The 22,252-nt window shown below is 45.2% G+C and overlaps 1 long non-coding RNA gene across 1 annotated transcript; it reads left to right on the forward strand.

Moving 5' to 3' along the window:
* Positions 1-220: 220 nt before the first annotated feature.
* LOC123365906 lies at positions 221-22,028 on the forward strand. The gene is made up of 3 exons (XR_006577819.1): positions 221-322; positions 21,323-21,558; positions 21,813-22,028. It is a non-coding gene; the product is annotated as an uncharacterized LOC123365906 (long non-coding RNA).
* Positions 22,029-22,252: the final 224 nt, after the last annotated feature.

Consider the following 22,252-nt stretch of genomic DNA (forward strand, 5'->3'; position numbering starts at 1 on the left):
ACTGTCATGGCTTATATGTAACTGTCATAGCCTGACTGACCCTTAAAAGTTCAGCCTGTGAGGAGGATTCAGCTATTTCTTCCCCTCTCCCCATCTACACACACACAGAGCTAATCCCAGTTGTCTGAAGATCAGGTGGCTCACCTTAGTTTTTAGACCCAGCTGCAGAATTGTGGGAGTTATTCATAAAGAGCTGGGTGAGCCACCTGAAGAGGGTAATGGAAAATGTTCTCTTTCTGAGAAGCAGCTTAGGAAGCATAGCAGGAAGAAGAGCAAACAGGCTACTACTCACAGGGTGAGCTGGAAGCCAGACTGGAGACAGGTATTATGAGCTGCAGCCTGCCTCAACTCCTGTCTGAGGAGAGGATTGTGCTGGCCCAGGGATAATGGAGTTATTTGAGGCACAGGAGCCTAGGATTTGGCTGTAGTAGTTAAGGCATACTTGTGAGGAAGAGGTGCCCTGCTGTGCTTGGCTGGGATGAAGGTTTGAAATTTTTGGATATTGTTGGAGTCTGATAAAAGACTGAGGCACTGGAAGGGACTAGACTCTAAAGTGGCTTGTCTGGAGGGCGACATCACTTCTATGGCCAGAGTAGGCCAAATGAAGGTGGAGGAAACTGAGGCAAAAGTGGCTATAACACTGTTCTGACCATAAGGTGGCATGTTGGGGTGGCAACTTTGCCACAATAACCCTGAGTAACTGACAAATTCTTGGCATACAATCTCATTGTCCCTCCCCACATCCCACCTCCTATTTGTTGACCAATATATTCTGCATTTTGGGATGCTTGTCTTTTTTGGGACAAGCACCATGTCTGGTCTGTGTTTTTGGACCATGGCAGTCTGCAAGCACAAGGCCTGAAGAACCATGGAATTCCTGGAACTGTTAGCTATGCATACACTTACCAGCAAGACACTCATGCCACATTCTGAGGCCTCAGGGACTTTTAATGACTATAATGGCTGACTGGGCTTCTTGGACATGTGGAAATTTTCACTGTTTGCTTAATAATCTAGTTGACATTTTGTTTGCTTCAGTGATAATTCTGTTTCTTCCTTTGTGGTCGCCTCATTGGTTTCTATATATCCTTACTACAAGGAATCAGTGAACCAGTAATACCTACTGTGCACATCTCTTCATGAGAGCTGGAGGCAAAGAGATGCCGGAAAAAGCAGCAGGGGTAGCTGCATGAGATTCTTCTCATGGATTTTTCTCAGCACCTTGCCTTCTGTAAGGATGGGTTAAGGGGGATGTGGATTACCCTGTGGCTTGCCACTATACAGAACCAGGAGCAGCCTCAGAGAGAAATTGTCTGTTGTATTCCTCTTTGGCAGAATAGTTCCTGCAAGAGCCATGCTGCCACTGGCAGGGCCCCTTACAGTTGCTCCAGAGCAGTTGAGGAGGGGAGCCAGAGGAAGGTAAAATATTTGAGCTGTATTATCCGTGGCCTAGGAACCTAAGTGCAGTGCAGAGTATAGTATACAGAGAGCAGCACTTCCCCATCTCCACCTCCTCCAGTGTTACCACTTCCAAAAGCTTTTTTTAAAAAAACATAATAGCTCTCCAAAGTCACAAAGTTTGGGCTTTTCTTAAAGATTGATTTATCTTGTCTTCTGGTTTTGAATTTCTGCTCTCCAACCCCTAGTGTGTGAGAGAGACAGTTACAGGATTGTCAGCTCTTGCTAATTTATCACAAGTAATGCGTTGTTGGCCAGGGGATGTTTGAAGGCCAAAAGGTATAAATGGGTTCAAAAAAAGAATTAGATAAGCTAATGGAGGATAGGCCCATCAAGGGATGGATCACTTGAAATTGCCCTTTTCCGTTCATTCCCTCCAAAGCATCTGGTCCCTGTCAGACGGGATACTGGCTAAATGGATTACTGGTCTAATCCAGTATGGCCGTTCTTATGTTCCTGCTGCAGGAACTCTTGCTAAAGGACCCCTCCAAGATTGGGGCCCCAGTTCTTTAGGCATTGCACAGACACGCTGTAAGCATTTCAGGGTGGGAACTGTTTCTCACCATCTAGTGGCAAAGCATAATATCGAGTTTGTGACATGGAAGATGGGACACACATTGCCTCATACCACAGCCACCAAACATCCGTTAGGTTGGAACAAGTTTTGATCTTTGCTGGGTGAGGCCGGGCTGTAGTGAAACTAGTGACCTACATGCGAAAGCAGCAAAGAATCCTGTGGCACCTTATAGACTAACAGACGTTTTGCAGCATTAGCTTTCGTGGGTGAATACCCACTTCTTCGGATGCAAGTGGTGGAAATTTCCAGGGGCAGGTTTATATATACAAGCAAGAAGCAAGCTAGAGATAATGAGGTTAGTTCAATCAGGGAGGATGAGGCCCTGTGAAAGGCCCTGCAGTGCATTAGCCACACCATGAAGTATTTAGTTCCCAATCAGTACTGTAACCAATCCCCATGCAGGGTGTTGTTGTGATATACCAATCTGCTAGACATTTGTAAGGTGCTGGGTGAACACAAGCTCAGAGGCAAGAGCTGTAGATCCTCCAAGCATAAGGCCCTTCAGGCTCCAGCCTTTGGGGAATTTCCATAAATATTCGCATAATTTGAATATGTAAGAGGATTCCTTTACTTGGGCTGCCAGAAATGGTGTAGATACCTTAGGTATGAATGGCTTAACCATAACAAAAAAGATAAACACAAACAGTTCTCAGCCCCATTCCTGGGGACAATGCAGCCCAGAGTACGAAATAGGGGACCACCTGTCCCTAAATGTGTGGGACAGTCCCAAAATGTACATTTCAAGTCCTGGTCCTGGGCTGAATGACTCCGGGACAGCATTTGTCCCAGATTCCCTGTGGCACTGCTCTGCACCTGCCTAAGCCTTAGGGGCGGTGCCAGCCTCTTCCTGGTGGAGGGGGGAGGAGTTGAGGTGGGCCTTATCCCCTCCTCACCATGAGGCCCCACCCCCTCCTCACCATGAGGCCCCACCCTCTTCTTCTTCCTCCTGAAGCCCTTCCCCCGGCCAGGATGGAAGCCAGAACCAGATAGTTCTGGTCTGGTGCCAGCCAAAAGTCATATTCTTGCTACCAGGCTTCCTGCTATCTGGCCTTCCCCTCATAGACAGTTGCTAGGCTACTTTCCTCAACCTGCTGCTCCTGCTCTTATTCACCTTGAGCTCCCATTTTAACCAGCTCCCCACGGACACTATTTCTCTTTCCTGTATCTTGGAGGGGAGGGGTGGAGTATCTCACTCAGAGTTTGTTCCCTCTGCCCCCCCTCACAAGTCTTATGAACGTAGCCATTTATCCCATTTTAATGAGATCTTCTGCTGGAGTGCCAGAGTCCTATTACTTGCTGCTCAGCATTGTGGTACAACAAACCACTAAGGTATTAAAAGCATGCCAGACCTACCATGACTTAGAAGCAAGCACGGAAGGTGCTTCAGATGCCAGGCCATATCAACACTAGCTGCAGGCGGTGGAGGAAGAGAGAGGTGGGGTCCCAATAACCACCAGATACATGACTATATGAAGAGGTAGTAAAAAGGGGAAGGTTGCAGATACCCTAGGTACAATGGCTTAAATAGTTGCAATTCAAAGTAAAGCAATAGTGGTTCCTATGTGGGCCCTTGTAGGTTAAAGTTCCTCAGGCCTAGTGCTTGGGTTGCCTCTCCAGTCCAGCCTCTGTGAGAGGCAAATAGGAGCTTGCAGGTTTGCAGGCTAGGAGTAGTTAGTGGTGTGTCCCTGTGTCAAAGTTGCCACCCCATCATGCCCCCTCCTGGCTGGATATGGTGTTGCAGGACCTCTTCCCTCACTTTCTCCCACCTTCTTTTGTCCTACTCCAGTTGTAGAGTCCAAGGATGCAGAGTTCTTTACCAAAGAAATGTAAATAAAACCAAAACTTCAGCCTGGCCAGGCTCAGCTGGCAACCACCTTGTCACAGGCATGCCTCTACTGCTCTAGATTTTCCACTTGTCTAACCACAGGCTTTGGGGTGTCAATCAATCCCATCAACTGGCCTACTCCTCTCCTTGCTCAGGGTTCAGGCAGGCTACAGCTTATCAGGACCCCGTCCCCAATCAGCTCCCCAGTTTACCACTGGAGCATCTTTGTTGCTCTGCTTCTCAGACTTCTTTCAGGGTGCTCCCCAAGAAAACAGGAACTCTCTACTTCCTCTCCCCTAGATGTCCCCCCTCCAACTGGCCTTTTTATGGCAGCAACCTCTGCTCTCCCCCCAGCAGGGCTTTTTCTAATTAGGCCTGGTCCGCCCTCAAGGCAGGTTAATTACCATCTCAGGACAACATTAATCCTTTCCCAGGATGTGTGGGGTGAACACTCCATTAAAGTCTCATTGGGGCCACTCTGTCCTGGCTCCCTGCCAAGCCTCTGTTGCTTCGCCATAGGTTCTGCACAGGCCTGACTCTGGTTTTGCTGTCCGATGCTCACAGCCAGTCCACATACGGTTCCTTGCTTCCTGCTGCAGCCTGCTGTGTACATGGTTCCCTGCCACTTTCCCCTGAATTCGGCTCCCACACTGCTCCCAATTTCTGTGCAACCTCTGCTCCTGCCTGAGCAAGGTTACTTGCTGAGTCAGGGTCTTGACAGAGTTTCTGCTTCCTCCTTTGACTGGTCAGGGGAAGGGGATGCGCCTTTGTGTCCACTCTGAAAAGTGATAGTTAAGGAAGGAGTTTATGGGAATGGTAGTTTCTTGCTTAGTCATTTCATCACTGTTGGCAACACTGCGGTTCTCTCACTCCTAAAATATATGAAAAGACATCTGTATGGAGCCTGTACAAGAGGCTGGAGAAGAAGGTTGATACCATGGGAGTAGCATTCTTTCCCCTTCTCAAAGCCTACCCGCAATCACTATGACCCTAGACTTCTCTTTGCAACTGTCTTTAAAGATCTGGGACCAGGTTAACACCACTTTGATTGAAGGAATGCATGTGCTAGCTCTACCTAGTAGAATAGGGCTTAGTTTAGCAATAAAACTGAGTTAAAACACCCCCACTTATAATTAAACAGAATCAATATTCCTTTAAATTTTTTACAGGAACTTTAGCAATTCACTTATATATAATGGTGTCATGTATTGATCTTAATAGTAATTGTCTATGTAAATGAGTTATTGATTTTATCTAGGCTATCAAATCTGAAATCATGACTAAACTGATGCTTGGGTTCAACTTTTCCCCATTGTTTTCTCTTGGGTTTTCCTTCCCATTGACATTTGTTTGCTTTAATGTATACTCTTGTCACAAATTGAAAGCTCAATAAAATATATTTAAAAAAAACCTGACTAAGAAGACAAATCGCATAAAGGCAAACTTTATTCCACAAGCCCAAGGGGATAATTTGCTTTTCATCTCCTCCTTCTCTCTGAAAATACAGAACCACCAACAAATGGTATGTAAAGGAGAACAGAGCAAACAGAAGAGTAAAACTTATGCAATTTATCAACTCAAGCATGAAAGCATAGAAAATAAGCAGGGTTCAGCTAAGTTGAACAAGAAGTCTGAACCTATTGCATTAAAACATGGTGGTGTTACACTAATCTAATGAGTTTTCTAGTAAATGAGGCATGAAACATATTGCCAGAATATAAAGTCAGTAAAATATCCAAATGACTGTATAATGCCAGTATTTGTTTTATCTTATTAGGGAGCTGGTACAGAATACATTATCTTTAAATTTGCACTACCAGCAAAAAGAGAAAATTTGTTATTTTATGAAGTAATTTGCTGTTCAGATAAGTTGCTAATAACAGCAGATCAAAAGCTGCTGAAATCCCTAAGCATTACACAGTACCTCATTTGCAAGAACACATTAAAAAAAACCCTGTTCAATAAAGAGTTCAGTTTAGTGTTATATTTGTAGTCCTTATTTATTTCAGGCTATCCTGAAAGAGAGATGTATAATATTGCACTTGTTTCCAGCATAGCCCCAAATAATCAAAGACCACAATAGCATGTACTAGTGACACTTATCAAATAATATAGTATGTAGTATAATAATATTTCCTTCAAGAATAGACCCCAGAATTAATCTCTACCATTTTAGCACATCATATGTTTTATTAAATTGTATTCAGGCAGGGCCAAATCCTGAGTAAGAACCTCAGTGATAAAACAGGTAAATACATTTTTTGTTCAGATTTCTACTGCTACTTTGTCTCATCAAATTAAGGCTGCCTTGAGGGCCTTAGTACAACTTTAATTCAACTGGATAATTTCTAAATTAATGGGGGTTACTATTACATCTTGTCGGACAGGAGTTTGTCTACTCTAACTTCTTCAGATATGAGAGCAGATTCTCCACCTCATTCCTCTCTGTTCTGCTCCAAAATTTTACTTTGCATAGTGTTTAGCAGTACAAAATGCATCCCAAAAGCTTCACACAGTTGAATACGAGACACTAGATAGTATGTTACAGAAACAGTAGCATGATTAATTAAACGATTCATCCCTAAAGCCAACAGGGTCCTACTGAATGCCATATTTGGGGTCAGGAAGGAGCCTTCTCCCAGGACAGATTGGGAGAGACCCTTTTTTTTTTGTTTTTCCCCCGCTTCCTCTGCAGCATGGGGCACAGGTCACTTTCAGGTTTAAACTAGTGTAAATGGTGAATTCTCTGTAACTTGAAGTCTTTAAACCATGATTTGACTTTAGTAACTCACCCAGAGGTAAGTGGTCTATTACAGGAGTGGGTGGGTGAGGTTCTGTGGCCTTCAGACTAGATCATCATGATTAGGGCCCTACCAATTTACAGCCATAAAAAATATGGCACGGACCATGAAATAATCCCTTCCCTGTGAAATCTGATCTCCTCCTTGCTGTTGGGAGTACCCCAGGTGGAGGCTCCTATCTGTGAGTTCCAGCCAGGCTGGAGAGGGACAGGACTTGGCCTTTCGCTGCATGGCTGCTCTCAGGGGAGGGGACGGATATCAGACCCACCTCCGAGTGCCTCCCCCTACTGCAGGAATCTTTGGGGCTGGGCAGCAGCCCTGAAGGTTTCTGCAGCCAGAGAAAGCTTGTTAAGGTGGGTCTGATCTCCCCCTGCTGCTGGGAATGCCCCAGCTGGGGGTTCCTAGCTGTGAGTCCAGGACTTCCTCTTCACCTGCACGGCTGCTCTGTGGGGCAGTGGGTGGAGTATCACAACCATCTCTGGGTATCTTTTGGGTTGGGACCCCCATGCTTACAACACTGTGAAATTTCTTATGTAAACATCTGAAAACATTATTTGAGTTTGACAAATAGGGAGGAACTGGTTGAGAATTTGAAAGTGGAACAAAACTTTTGTGAAAGTGATCATGAAATGGTAGAGTTCATGATTCTAAGGAATGGTCTGAGGGAGAACAGCACAATAAAGACAATGGGTTTCAAGAACCTCTGAGGTTCTTAACCTCTGAGGATAAGACAAGAAGCAGTGGGCTTAAATTGTAGAAAGGGGTGGTTTAGGCTGGACATTAGGAAAAGCTTCCTAACTGTCAGGATGGTTAAACAATTAAATAAATTGCCTAGAAGTTTGTGGAATCTCCATCATTGGGTATTTTTAAGAGCAGGTTGGACAAACACATGTCAGGGATGGTCTAGATAATACTTGGTCTTGCCTTGAGTGCAGGGGGCTGGACTAGATCAGTGATCTCCAAACTTTTTTGATCGCGCACCCATATCAGTAAAATTTTTGAGCATGCACCCCCAATATATGTATATTTATTTATGTATAAATTATATACATGTACTACTGTACTAATATATTATGTACATTATAAAACATACACAAAAACAGAAATTAAAAAGGATAAAGATAAAGATGAAATAAACAATATTTTAAAAATATTTTTTATTTTATTTTATTTATTAACAGTACAAAAAACCTTGTTGCTCTCACTAAAACTATTATTATTATTATTAATAGTTTTAGTGAAAGCAACGTGATTGAATATATTCCATTATTTTTGAAAATCTTGGTTTAACACTTTGTGATACAGCGATTCGAAGGTCTGGTTCTAAGTTCAGTTTATTTCGCACCTTGGTTTTAATGGCTGTCATATCTGAAAAAGATGCCTCACAAAGATATGTAGATCCAAATGGAAGAAGTGCATCATTGACTGCAGTTACTAAATCATGATACTCATTTTTCATTCCCATCCACCAATTATGCAAAGGTTTTTGTTGAAATTCTGCTAGTAAATTGACATCAGGGAAGATGGAAATCAGTTGTTCTTGCAAACTAATCGGAAGGTGTTGCATTTTTATATTTTTAACAAATAGGGTCAAAACCCACTGAAAATCTTTGTTTGGAAGATTTTAAACAGGTTAGAAAATTCTGTTTCCAAGTTTTTTAAGTGTGCAGATATGAGAGTTTTTATAGGTGACACACTTACATTGCTTTCAGCAACAAAATCACATAACAATGGAAACATTTCCAAACATCTGTTTTCAAAATGCTCTCTCCATAGCACGAGTTTCTTTCAAAAAGCAGTTACTTTCTCACTCATTGTTAAAACATCACCTTTACCTTGAAGGGACACATTAAGTGTGTTTATTTTTTTGAAAATATCTGCTAGGTAGCATACTGCTGACAGCCACTTGTCATCACAGAAAAGATCAGCAAATTTGGAACACTTGTCTTTTTGTAAAAGAAAAATGCGTAACTCATCTTTAAGTTCGACAATTCTTTTAAGCATTTTGCCACGAGATAACCAGCAAACCTCTGTGTGGTACAAAAGATTTTCATGGTCACTCCCCATCTCATTACAAAGTATTGTAAAGATTCTACTATTTAAAGGTCTCGTTTTTATAAAATTAACCACATCGATGACATCCTGTAGCACTTTGTGCACTTCTGGCTCCAACTTCTTTGCTGCGATAGCTTGCCTATGAATGATGAAGTGAATGAATTTCCAGTGTGGTGCTATCTCTGTAACCTTACCCCAGAATCTTTTCTTTATTCCAGTCAAAGCAGCCGCTCCATCAGTGGTTACACTTACACAGTTTTTCCATAAAACATTGTTTTTATTAAAGAAGTCATTTACATTTGAGAATACATCTTTCCTTTAGTGGCTCACAAAAAAGTAGTTCTTCATGTATTTCATTATTGAAACAGAATCTAGCAAATACCATAAGCTGAGACATGTTAGAAACATCTGTACTTTCATCCAGCTGTATAGCAAACCTCCCACATGGCGTAATTTGTTCTAATACTTGTTTCTTCAAATCTTCAGCAATGTTTTCTGTGCGTCTTCCAACAGTATTTGCTGACAAAGGAATGCATTTTAGTTTGTTGCCATGTTGTTTTCCATGTATTATTTCATCTATTTTTACCGCGGCAGGAAGAACAAGTGTTTCCCCAATGGTATGTGGCTTTTTGTCTTTCGCTATTAAGTAAGAAACCTCAAAAGAGGCTTCTAAACATTTATCATTAAGTTTAGGGAAATTTTGTGAAGTACTGGATTGAGTATCGCATGACTTTAAACATCACTGAAAAAATTGGAGAGGTTTGTCTTCATGTTCTGGATGCTTAGTTTTTAAATGTCTTGCTAATCGTGATGGCTTCATACTATCATTAGCTAATATCTCAAGGCACAATATACACTTAGGGCGAGGTTCATCATTAACGATAGTGGATGTAAATCCATATTTCAAATAGTCTTCTTGATAATTTCGAATTTTTTTGGCTGACTTCTTGTCAGATCTGATTAGATCATCATTTTTTTACGTCGTCATGTGGCTGACGAAGAGCTCATACTAGGAGTAGGAGAATTGTCAGCTCTGCCATTTTCTTGTTGTTTGCTTGTGCTCGCATTATTAGTATTATCTTCAATCCATGGTTTCTTTGTAGGAATCTTTTTAAGACACGTGTCCATTTTGTGAGGATTAGTTTAGTTAAAACTAGATAATGTGATCCGTAAATCCACTGAACCAGGCACACGTAAACTGCAATATGTTGCAATACGCTGAAAGCGAATGAACGAGTGAGGGTGCCACTGTCAACCCCTCCGTGTTGTGGAACTCCCACTCTTCCCTCAGGATACTTCGCAGGGCCAGCTCCAGGCACCAGTGTAGGAAGCACATGCCTGGGGCAGCACACTGTAAGGGGCATCATTCTGGCCAATCTTAGGGCGGCACTCCTCCGGCCGCCCTTTTCTTTTTTTCTCCGGCGGTGCTCCTCCTGCCACACTGCCCTTTTGCTCCGGCAGTGCTCCTCCTGCCGTGGCCCACAATGAATCGTCTTGCGCACCCCCTAGGGTACGCGCATCCCACTTTGGAGACCACCAGACTAGATGACCTCTCGGGCTCCCCTCCAGTTCTATGTTTCTATGAAACTGACCAATTTTAAAACCCTCTGGCCATGAAGTTGATCAAAATGGACTGTGAATTTGGTAAGACCCTACTCATGATGGTCCCTTCTGACCTTAAAGTCTCCAATTAATAGGAGAATCTGAATCCTTGCTATGCTGCCAGACATCACTTAGGGCACAAACAAGGCTCTGTCATCTTTCTCTCTCTTTGGCTGTGGTTTGCATGTCCTCTGTGTTAAGTCCCATAAGTTTTCCCTTGCTGAGTACTGTTCAATGGAATGAGTCTTTCTGTTGGCTCATTTGATGTATTCCTCCAGCTGCCCAATGATATACTTGCCATAGCAGAAGCTCTGGCTTCATTCTAAATGCATGTTCCAGGTATTTCCATCTTCTTTTCTGGATAACTTAGGAGATAAGGGGTTGTTGAACACTTCGACATAACCAGTATTTTTGAGGCATTTGCTTTGGAAGGCATCTGTCTATAGCTTTGGTGGATTTCCAGATTTCACATCCATATGTTAAGGTAGGAACAACATTTGATTTTGAAGACTTGTAGCATGGTCTTAAAGGTGTAGACTTTTTAATGACCAAATCATATTTAAGCTGGTGAATTCAGCTGCCTCCAGGACAATTCATGAAATTATTTCCTTCTAGAGATATTCATGGGCTTGCCCTTTACTGCCAAGGTAGGTGACTTAACTCCTTTTCCTTCTAATGTAATGCTTGAGTTGGGTTGCTGGGGTTCTCATTAGATTTTTTTTTATTACTCATTATTAACCCCGTCACTTTTGCATGGCTGGACAGTCTTTCGGTTTTTACTTGCGTGCTGGTTGAACAGTCACTTAGAAAAGCTATGTGGCCAGCAAAATCTATATCCTTCAAAATCTATATCCTTGTTAAGTGGCAAGTTGTATCTGTCTATGCTTTATTGCATAATTAAGTCAATGGCAATTCCAAACTGGAGAGGTGAGAGAATTTGACCTTTCACTCAAGTGTACATTTACTTTAACCATGTAAACTGTACTTTTATGTAATTTTATTATAATTATTTCTGTTGACACACTAGAACAGGTCAAGATGTTTCACAGTGAATTATGATGGAGAATTGTGATGGGTTACTCATTTACCACAGGCGATACCTTCTCCTGGCTGTTTGGGGATTAGTGTTTTTCCAGTTCTGATGCCTCTTCTTGCAGTCTCTCAACCCATTGTCCTCTCTCACGCTTTGGGGCTTCTCTTTTACCCCAGGAACTGCAACTTACTCTTCATGACTTGGCCTTCTGGCCTGGTCACTATGTGGCTTCCCCTTCCTGGGTATAGAGTCTCACTGGACCTGCTGTCCAGGTAATGCCACTCCATCAGTGACTGGTAGGGGAACATGGGCCTGCCCTCTACTCTAAGTCCCAGCACAGGGACCCTACAACACACAGCCAAAGTCTGCTACGTCTCCGACATGGCTGCTTTCTCCCTGAGTTGCTTCTTCTCCACCCTTCTCTCTTCTGGGCATACCCTTCCCTCAGGCCAGGCTCCAGGGTACTACTCTTTCCCTGGGTAACTTCTTTCTCTCTCTAATGCACAAAGGATGACTGCAGACTTCCTTACTGCCACCATTTCTGTTGCCAGCTTCCTGGCTTTGTGCTAGCCCAGCCCACACCTGCTCAGCTGATCTTCATCTTCCAATCAGGGGTTGCTTCTCCAGCGTAATCCCCTCATGTGGGGCCTATCACACTAATTGGTCCTTTCCTTGGCTTCCCTAACCCTTTCAGGGCTGGTGTGGGGTAAACAACTGAGCAGGAGGCTGTCAAATGCTTTCTAAAAATCTATGTTTATGAGCGGTGTAGTGAGGCGGCCTGGCTCCCGGCGGCCCCTGAGAGAGAGGAACCGGAACAACCCCCTCAGTGGGCGGAGCCACTGCCACCTGTTCCCGCCCCCCCGGAAGTCAAGGGGCGGGACAGGAAGTATAAAAGCCCGGCCTCAGCACTCAGTTGGAGCCCAGCAGCCGGAGAGGACGGACGCTCCTGGTCGGGCTCCCGCTGGACCGAGCCTGCCCCGAGCCCGGTACCCTGACGTGGACGGACCGAGCCTGCCCCGAGCCAGGTACCCTGAGGTGGATGGACCGAGCCTGCCCCGAGCCCGGTACCCTGAAGTAGACGGGCCGAGCCTGATCCGAGCCAGGTATCCCGAGGTGAACTGGCCGAGCCTGCCCCGAGCCCGATACCCCGAGGAGCAGCCCGAGCGTTGCCCTGACCCGCGTCCGGAGGAGCAGCCCGACCTAGACCGTCTTCAGCCCGCCGAGGAGCCCATGGTATGGGACCCCGCTGCTGAGCCCAGCGGGGAGCAGGTACCCGAGGAGGGGGAGATGGAGTGTAGCCCGGGGGTAGCCGACCCCTGTCCGGCTGAGGGCACCGACGTGCCCATGTCAGTGTGTTGCGGCCAGGATCCCCACTGACTGCAGCGGATCCACGCCGCTGCTAGGGCCCCGGGCTGGGACACAGAGGAGTGGGTGGGCCTGTGTCCCCCCCTGCCACCCCACTCACGGGTGGCAGACTCCCCCTCCTACCAGCGTTCCGGCCGAGCAGCCTGCACTTACCTGGGCTTCCGGAACTATTGTTGTAGCTCAGCTCCTGCTACAAGGATCTGAGCCCTGGGGCTGTTATTACTGCTCAGCTCCTGCTATAAGGACCTGAGCCTGGAACTCTTGTTTATTGCCCCGCCCTGATTGAGGGCCTGGGCTTTCTGAGACTGATGTCGCTGCTCAGCTCCTGAAGTAAGGACCTGAGCCCTGAGACTGGTGCTACTGCTCAGTTCCTGAGGCAAGGACCTGAGCCCTGAACTGGTATTACTGCTCAGCTCCTGCTAAAAGGATCTGAGCCTTGAACTATTGTTTCTTGCCCCGCCCTGATTGAGGGCTTGGGCTTCCTGAGACTGATGCTACTGCTCAGTTCCTGAGGCAAGGACCTGAGCCCTGAACTATTAGTACTGCTCAGCTCCGGCTGTAAGGAGCTGAGCCTAGAACTGCTGTGTTGCTGCCCCACCCTGATTGAGGGCCTGGGCTTAGCTCATTAACTTTGTGGTGCTCAGCCTGCAGGAAGGACCTGAGCCCCTTGGATCCTTGTGTGGTGCCCAGCCCTGAGCTGGGGCTCGGGCTTGCTGACTTGGTGAATGCTCAGCTCTGGCTGCGAGGACCGGAGCTGAGAGCCGGTTTGCCGCCCTGCCCTGACTGAGGGCCGGGGTTATGGACTGTGTTACCGCTCAGCCTGCAGAAAGGGTCTGAGCCTGGAACTAGCGTTTGCTGCCCCGCCCTGCCTGAGGGCCGGGCCCATTGCAGTGACTGTGTGCCTTCTGTTTCAGCCCCTGCCTGAGGGGCGGGCCCCTGAGACCTTCAGAACCTGAAGACTGATCCAGGCCGTGTAGTGAGGCGGCCTGGCTCCCGGCGGCCCCTGAGAGGGCACGGCCCCCGTACCGGACTATTACAAGCGGCTTTTGCCATTCAATAGTCTCTTTGATGACCAATCTTAGGGTGGAAATCTGGTCAACACATGATCTTCCAGGTCAAAATCCAGCCTCCGCTTCCCTTAGTTTTCCCTCAGTTGCTTGCTTTATTCTACTAAGATAATACTGTGGAAGACTTACTGGGGGGCACTTGACCCTGCTGGAGGTGCACTTGGCCCTTCGCGCACCTCCCACGAGTCACCTCTGACTAACCTTTTTAGCTTCAGGCATATCAGGCCCCTTCCCCGCAACCCCCTCTCCCCAGACGCCCCCTTTGCATACCCCAAGCTGGCTTTGTGATCTTCAGTCAGTTTGTTTTCGAAAGATGCCTCAGAAGCACCTGTACACACTTGTGCGCCACACATTCTATTTTCTCATCCTCGTGTCCCACCCTGGCACTAAGTGGTAGAACCTCCTTCCACCTGTGGGGGATGAGGAATCCCAGTGGGCCAGTCTGTATTCTACCTTGGTCCCATGGCCCTCTGGAGATATCAGCTGGTGCCTTATTCATGGAAACGTGAGCACGGGTGTGTACCTGGTGCAGTTTACCCCACTCCCCAACACCCATCCCTCACCCTCACTACCTAAATGTTGGCTTAAAGTGCTTGTAAAATAGAGAAAGAGATTCAGAGAGCCTGAAAACCCAAGGGTTTATTAAGAGAGGATCTGTGAGAATGAGCCTGGATTCAGCAATGAGATGAGACATGAAGCTGAACAACAGGCAGTAATGCAGAGCATGGTTGATTGCTGCTGGATGGTCACCTGCTGGGTAAGGCTAGGCTGTCTAATGTTAGAGGAATAAGTAGGAATTGAGAATGGGAGGAAGGCAGAGTTTCAGGCCCCTTTAGCCTGAATCTGCCCCATGTTCTGATTGATTCGTTTTTTTAAAGTATTTTGGAAGGCATTGCTGTGTATTAGTGCAGAGTATTATTCATTTCTATTTTCAGCTAGAAATTTAAAAATGGGCTTCCAACCAAGCTTCATATCTAAACACACACACACACACACACACACACACAAATTTTGTGCTAGTGTCTATTAGCATGTGAATTCTGCCTATCAGGCCCATCATTTCACCTTTACATAAGTTTCCAGCAACTCTATGAAACATTTTCTTTATATTAATAACTGGCAAGGAAATAAAGTTAAATGAATCACAAACACTTGCAATGTGTTGGAACATTTAGGGTTTTTTGCCCCCCCGCCCTGAAGGTCAGTTCCATCACTGACATTTTAGTTTAACGCAAGATTGACTGTATCATACCCCTCCAAAAATTCTATATTTCATAATCAAATCACCAGTAGGTATGGAGGTGGTTGGGTATATTTGGCAAAGAATATTGACCTGGATCACTTGATGCAACATCATGAATGTATATAAAGTACAGCGACATGAGCTTTTTGTCTCCGAACACTGTACAATCAATACTCTATTACTCCAGCACTAGTCCTCCTGCATTGTAGTTAAATTAGTTTGTAAGATTCAGGAATGTTTAAACTAGGCATACGAGTAACAAGAATGAGGACAAGACTTCAAATTTTTATGTAAAAATACATGTACGTTTTTATCTTTTAATAATCCTAGGTTTCAAAAATCCTTTCCCTTTATAATATGATTTACTTAAATTTCACTGACTAGGATTTTGGGAAAACAATTTATTTTCATTAGATTTCTCATCAGCTTTGCATACTACAAATGCCATTTCACTTAAGCATCATATTCTTCTTGACTTTGTCTGTCTTCATGCTGCAAATGACAAAAATATAACTTATATTGCAAAGTAGCTACAATATTTTTCCTTTTTATGTTTGGCAACCACAGGAGAGCCCGGTTCCACAGTCTTTGTCACAAACAGAAGACCCTTTTCAAGTACATCATCCCATATCTCCATGTCCCCCCTTTTGGGAAAAAGGCCTTGCTTTTTCACAGTCAGGGGCGGCTCTACAAATTTGGCCGCCCCAAGCAGTCATGCCCGGGAGGTGCCCCTGAGCCGCGGGAGCAGCGGACCTCCCGCGGGCATGACTGCGGAGGGTCTGCTGGTCGCGCGGCTCGGCTGGACCTCCCGCAGCTGCGGGCGGTTCGCAGGTCCGGTGGCTCTGATGGAGCTGCCGCAGGCATGCCTGCGGGAGGTCCAGCCGAGCCGCGGGACCAGCGAACCGTCCGCAGTCATGCCGGCGGGCGGTCCACTGGAGCCGCCGGCCGAGCGTCCCCTCCGCAGTCGTGCCTGCGGCAGGTCCGCTGCTCCCGGGGCTCCGGTGGACCTCCCGCAGGCATGACTGCGGCAGGTCCGCCGGCCCAGCCTGCCGCCCCCCCGGGAAAGGGCCGCCCCAGGCGGGTGCTTGCCCCGCTGGGCTCTGGAGCTGGCCCTGTTCACAGTCAACACAAAGTGAAAGTCACTTGGGCTGTGTATTCAAAACAAGGGTCACACACAAAATTATTAGATAAAAGCACATGTGTTTGGTGTAATTCTTTAGGCAGAAGAGGGTAATTTTCTCCACACTGCAATAGCTCCCTTACTAGGTAGTCGGTATGTGCTTTTGAAAACTGGGGTCAGCTGCCCTACTTTCTTACACATCCTGAGGGAAGGTCTCAGGGATCTTGCTCTCTACCTTGCAAGCAGACTATGGTTTAGGAAATCAGGATATGGGTCTGTCACACCTACAGGATCTTCCTCTTGATCCTGAATTGTCTGTTCCACTCATCATAGCAACACATCCAGAAAGTACACAATGTGAATGTCAATATTTGAGTTGAGTGGCAGCACTGTTTAGTGGATTAAGACAAAGGCCTGAAGCCATTGGCTCTCAAATTACAAGCCTGACTTTCTGGATCACTTGTTTAATCTTGGATGAGTCATTTAGGGTCAGATTTTGACTTGCTCTGTGTGGGTGTGGAGGGAAAGAGCATAAAGAACCTTCCACCAGTGCACCACATTTGAAAAAGACAGCCACAATAACTGCTAGTCACTGGCCTCTTAAGGAGGACAGGGAAAGGTTTGGTGAAGGAGGTGCCACGGCTACATTTCTGTTTTGCTTTACCTAGTTCATTATTAGAACTTGTTTCAGATTACCTGTATAAATATCTGTTTGCTTTACCACCCCCCATTCACACTGCTTATAAATCCTTATACCACACCATAATTTATTCTTTTTGATACATACACACAACACAATTCCATATTTACTGGGTGAGGAAAAATACTTACTTGCAATTTAATCAAACACCCCTAATTAGAGATTTTGTATTTGTCTTTCATCTGTATTTTTATTTTTTTTGTCTATTTGAAAATCTAATCAATATAAAGTGGTTTATATTTAAAATAAAAAGGCACTAGACTCAATCCATTTAAAGAAACAAAAAGACCAAAAGAAGCTCTCTTTTTGGTCAGGGCTTGTCTTTTCATTATGTGTACAGTGCTTAATTAATACAATGGGTCCTGGTCTATAGGCTTTACTGCAATAAAAATAAATATTTATTTTGTGTGGATTCCTGATAACCATTAACCTCATAAGGTACATTTTGAAAATGCTCAGTGTGGACTCTGCAAACAACTTATTTACTGGGGTTTTCTATGCAGAAACTAGCCAATGTATCCCACCAGGATTTTGTTAATTATATAGTGACATTTGCTGAACAGGAATGGTGTTATCTTTACACATCAAATCTTTACACTTTCCATATTTGGAGCTCAAGCTTTCCAAGAGCTTGAGCTATCAGATAAGTGGAAATATTTGTCAGACAGTAATTTCCTACAAGAGTGAACAATTTCATGACAAATCCCCCCAACCCCCGCATTTAAAAAGCCAACAAGCATGGACCTCAAGCAGCAATAACAAGCAAGCAAATAACAAAATCTCTCTGAGACACTGCCTGATTATGAGGAAAAAAATTCTATTAGCCCCCTCACTGGAGGTGTTTTAACTGAGAGTGTATAAAACACTGAAGTACGTGGTCTAGGGAACAATCCTGCATTGGCAGGGCAATGAAGTAAATGATCTAATAGACATTTGATCTCCATTTCTTAAGACTCACCACTGAGATTTGGGGGAAAAACCCCAAATCATCAAACCTGAGTGATGCTGCAATGCCCAGGGGCCAGGTTGCAATGCCACTCACTCAAATTTGGCCCCACCACCCCTTTGTCATGACAGAGGAGCCAAACCTGAGTAGGCAGTGGTGTGTGGAGTGCATCGCCTCCTTGCCATTGCCAGGGGACCGGCTCATGCACAAAAGCTCTGCCTAGCTCTGCTTCCAGAAGCCTGTGTCTCCTCTTCTTTGCCTGCTGGAGTTGCTCAGTGACAGCCTTAAGACCTGCTATAAGTACTGGGAGCTGCAGTGAGTGTCCCCAAGGGGAAACCAACTGGAGAGGGGCAGTGGGGAGCCTTGGGAATGGACCGGGGGGGGGGCAGTTGTGTGTACCATGTGAAAAATGTCAGAGGGAGTACCCATGGCTCTGCTCAATTCACTTTGCTATTGTGCTGCTGAAACTAAGTGAATTAAGTTAAATCAAATTAAGGCCACCTTAATTCTGTAAATGAGCATCCACACAGAGGTTTAATGTGATTTTAACTAATCCACTTTAAATTCACACTTTAGGTTAATTTGGATTACATTCCCAGAATGTCTCTGTGGCCACATCTATACTGCATGCCTCTGGCAGCGGTGAGTAGAGTATGTATAGCTACACGCTGCAATGAAAAGCAGGCTGCACCAACACTGCGATGTGCAGTGACATACATCATGCAAGGCTCTGGAAGAGGGGAAGCAGTGGGGAAAGGCAGCTCTGCTGCCTCCCCATCTGATGGAATCTTTCACTGATGCAGGGAAAGAATCTGGCAGTGGGAAGGCAGAGGAACTATAAGTAGCAGTTTAGGCAGCGAAGCTATTGCTTGGGCATGTAGAGAGCTATGTAGGGTATACACCCTACACTGGCCACTCACACATGCCTGGAATACCAGACATTCTGGCACTCCTGGAAATGGTGTGGACCCACCTCCCACAACCTCATATGCATGTGAGGTAACGCTGAGGGGGGACACCACTTTCAAGAGCATTTTGCCCTGCCAGCCTGATCTTGTACACATGGGCATGTGAGGTCACACTGCACAGGGAATGCCATTTTCAAGAGCAGTCCGCCTTGCCCTGACCAGCCTGATTTTGCACACAGCAAGCATATGAGGTCATGCCAGTGAGGGCAGAGCAGTGCTCAGTTCAAAATTGTGTCCTGTGTCAGATATCAGAGAAAACTGAGTCTAGTTTTGTCCCTATACTGGACAGAGGATGAACCAGCCAAAAAGAGGACTGTATGGTATAAAACCGGACCAGCAGCCTCTAACATACCCTAACAGTTCAGGCGTGCCTTTACTCACCTAAGCAGTGCCTCACTGTTTATTCCGCTATTTATACCCATGCTAGGGAGTGTACAGTGTATGTACTCTACACGCCACCTTAAGGAGTATGCAGTGTAGATGGCCCCTGTGACTAGCTTGTGGAGACTCATCTGGACATATACAGACTTTCAGATAGTCTTGGCTCTGTTAAATTCAGATAACATGTTTCTTCTATTTATCTTTGCATAGACATATATGCAAACTTATTCCAAACCCCACTGATTTAACAGGAGGCTGTAAATCCCTTTTTAATGGTCAGATTATCGACTTTTCAGGATTTTTTTTTTAAAAAGGGTTTCAAACCTGTCATTATCAGACATGAATATTAACCAGAATGAAAGGGCTGGGGAAGCACTCTAAGGGTACGTCTACACTACGGGACTATTCCGAATTTGCACTATTTGCAAAGGTACACTCACCAGAGCTCCCTTCCAGGGCGTCATTCTCTGGAATAGTTGCTTGTGAGGGCTGGGAGCAGGGTAATTCCGTCAGGGTGATAAAAAGCTCCTGGCTGCTGGGGTTCACGGAGTGCTGTGTGCTCTCTGCGAGGTCTTCCTCTTCTTCTTCCTCTTCATCTTCCCCGTCTGCATAATCCTCAGACATGGCAGAGATTACAACCCCCACCTCGGAATCCACGGTCAGGTGGGGTACTTGTGGCGCAGCCCTAAAATTGCATGCAGCTCAGCATAGAAGCGGCATGTTTTTCGACCTGCCCGGACCTTCCGTTTGCTTCTTTGGTTTTCTGGTAGGCTTGTCTGAGCTCCTTAACTTTCACTCTGCACTGCACGGAGTCCCTGCTGTGGCCTTTATCCGTCATAGCCTTAGAAATTCTTTCAAATACTTTTTCATTTCGTCTTTTGGAACGCAGTTCTGTTAGCACTGAATCATCTCCCCATATAGCGATCAGATCCATTACCTCCCGAGCGGTCCATGCTGGGGCTCTTTTTCGATTCTCAGGAGACTGCATTGTTAACTGTGCTGATGAGCTGTGCGTGGTCACCTGTGCTGATGAGATGAGATCTCCACGCTGGGGAAGCAGGAAATGAATTTCAAAAGTTCGCGGGGCTTTTCCTGTCTACCTGGCCAGTGCATCCGAGTTGAGAATGCTGTCCAGAGCGGTCAGTGGTGCACTGTGGGATAGCTCCCGGAGGCCAATACCGTCGATTGCGGCCACACTAACCCTATTCCGATATGTTAATACCGATATTAGCGCTACTCCTCTCGTCGGGCAGGAGTACAGAAACCGATTTAAAGAGCCATTAAAATCGATATAAGGTGCCTCCTAGTGTGGACGGTTGTGGCGTTAAATCGGTTTTAGGCTCCTAAAACCGATTTAAACGCCTAGTGTAGACCAGGCCAAAGTAACAGCTGCCCTTAGAACTCTGAATACAGGTCTGTCAAGAATTCATATGAAACAATAATTTAGCAATCTAAAGTGCCTTTTTTAAGGAGGAAAGATGTTTGAATAGAATACAAGAGAAAAAGCTACTTGGATGCTTTCCCCACCAACTCTTCCAATTTCTACTCACAGAATCATAGGACTGAAAGGCACCTCGAGAGTCCACTCCCCTGCACTCATGGCAGGACTAAGGCTATGGCTACACTTGCACTTCAAAGCGCTGCCGCGGCAGCGCTTTGAAGCGCTAAGTGTAGTCAAAGCGCCAGCGCTGGGAGAGAACTCTCCCAGTGCTGTCCGTACTCCACCTCCCTGTGGGGAATAACGTACAGCGCTGGGGCTTTGACCACACTGGCGCTTTGCAGCGCCGCAATTTGCAGCGCCAGAGAGGGTGTGTTTTCACACCCTGCTGCAGTGCTGCAAATTTGCAAGTGTAGCCATGGCCTAAGTATTATTTAGACCATCCCTGGCAGGTGTTTGTCTAACCTGCTCTTAAGAACTCCAATGACAGAGATTCCACAACCTCACTAGGCAATTTATTCCAGTGCTTACCTAAAGATGGGATAGAAGGGTAAGAGAAGTTAAATAAGAATAAGGAGATACAGTGCATCTTCACACAGACAGTTAAGAGCTTTGATTCCTTTTCTGTGTGGATCTATGTGTCAAGGGGACAAAAGATATCGGAGTGCTGCAAGAAGCATCTGGAATTTAGTGCTAATCAAATATACTTTGCTTTTTGACATATTGTGGCATGGACCTTCAAGTGGAGTTCTGCATGCCAAAATCTGCAAAGATCTGAACTGGATTGCATCACTGAAATCTGGCCTGGTGACCCCGAGGTCTTGTTTAAGCACAACTTGTCTCAGCAAGATATACCCAGGGAAAATGGATGTGGGGTATCCATCATCTGAACCCAGATGCAGAAGAGATCTTTCCACTGCAGAACCAATTGTTTGCGTACACCAATCTGATATGTACATCCAGATACAGGAACATCAAGGTCAGTTTGAACGCTATGCTTAAATCAACCAGAGATTCCCACCAAAAAATTCAGTATTTATAAAAATATTTTTTTTTTACATTTCATTGCAAAATATGGAAAATTAAAAATGTTACTGAGGAAGAATTTGCCCTCCCTCTAGTCTTCAAGACTTGGATGGCAGAAGATGAACAATGAAATATGAGTGAGAAACCTTTGCAGAAAAAAGCAGGAAACAAAACATGTTTATGAGCAAACTTTCTCTTTTTTTGTAGATTTGTGTCCAGGAACAAACTGCCAATTTAGGAGACTCCCAGGGTTCATAACCAATTGATTTTTGTGTATGGGTTACTTAATATATATTATTGTGAATGTTTAATTCATTTGGACTGCACTATTGATGTCTGGTTTAGATAGTAAACGCCTCAGGCCAGGGGACAAATCTTCCTGCATGTTTTGTATTGTGCTCAAAATACTTTTGGTGCTGTAGAAATACTAATATTATTAAGTTGCCTCAGCAGAAGTAACTATCTGGAGAATCAGTTGCTGTAAACTATATTTGTCCTTGAGATTGTTCTCATTTTAATACCATATGTATGCAAGGTACAATAAAGATATGGCAACAAAAATATATGGAGAGTTTTTTAAAAAGTGTGACATGATAGAAGCCAGTGAAATAGGCCATTATGATAAAAAGCAGAAAATGTGATAAGAG

This window comes from Mauremys mutica, chromosome 3, assembly GCF_020497125.1.
Source record: "Mauremys mutica isolate MM-2020 ecotype Southern chromosome 3, ASM2049712v1, whole genome shotgun sequence".
Lineage (NCBI taxonomy): Eukaryota > Metazoa > Chordata > Testudines > Geoemydidae > Mauremys > Mauremys mutica.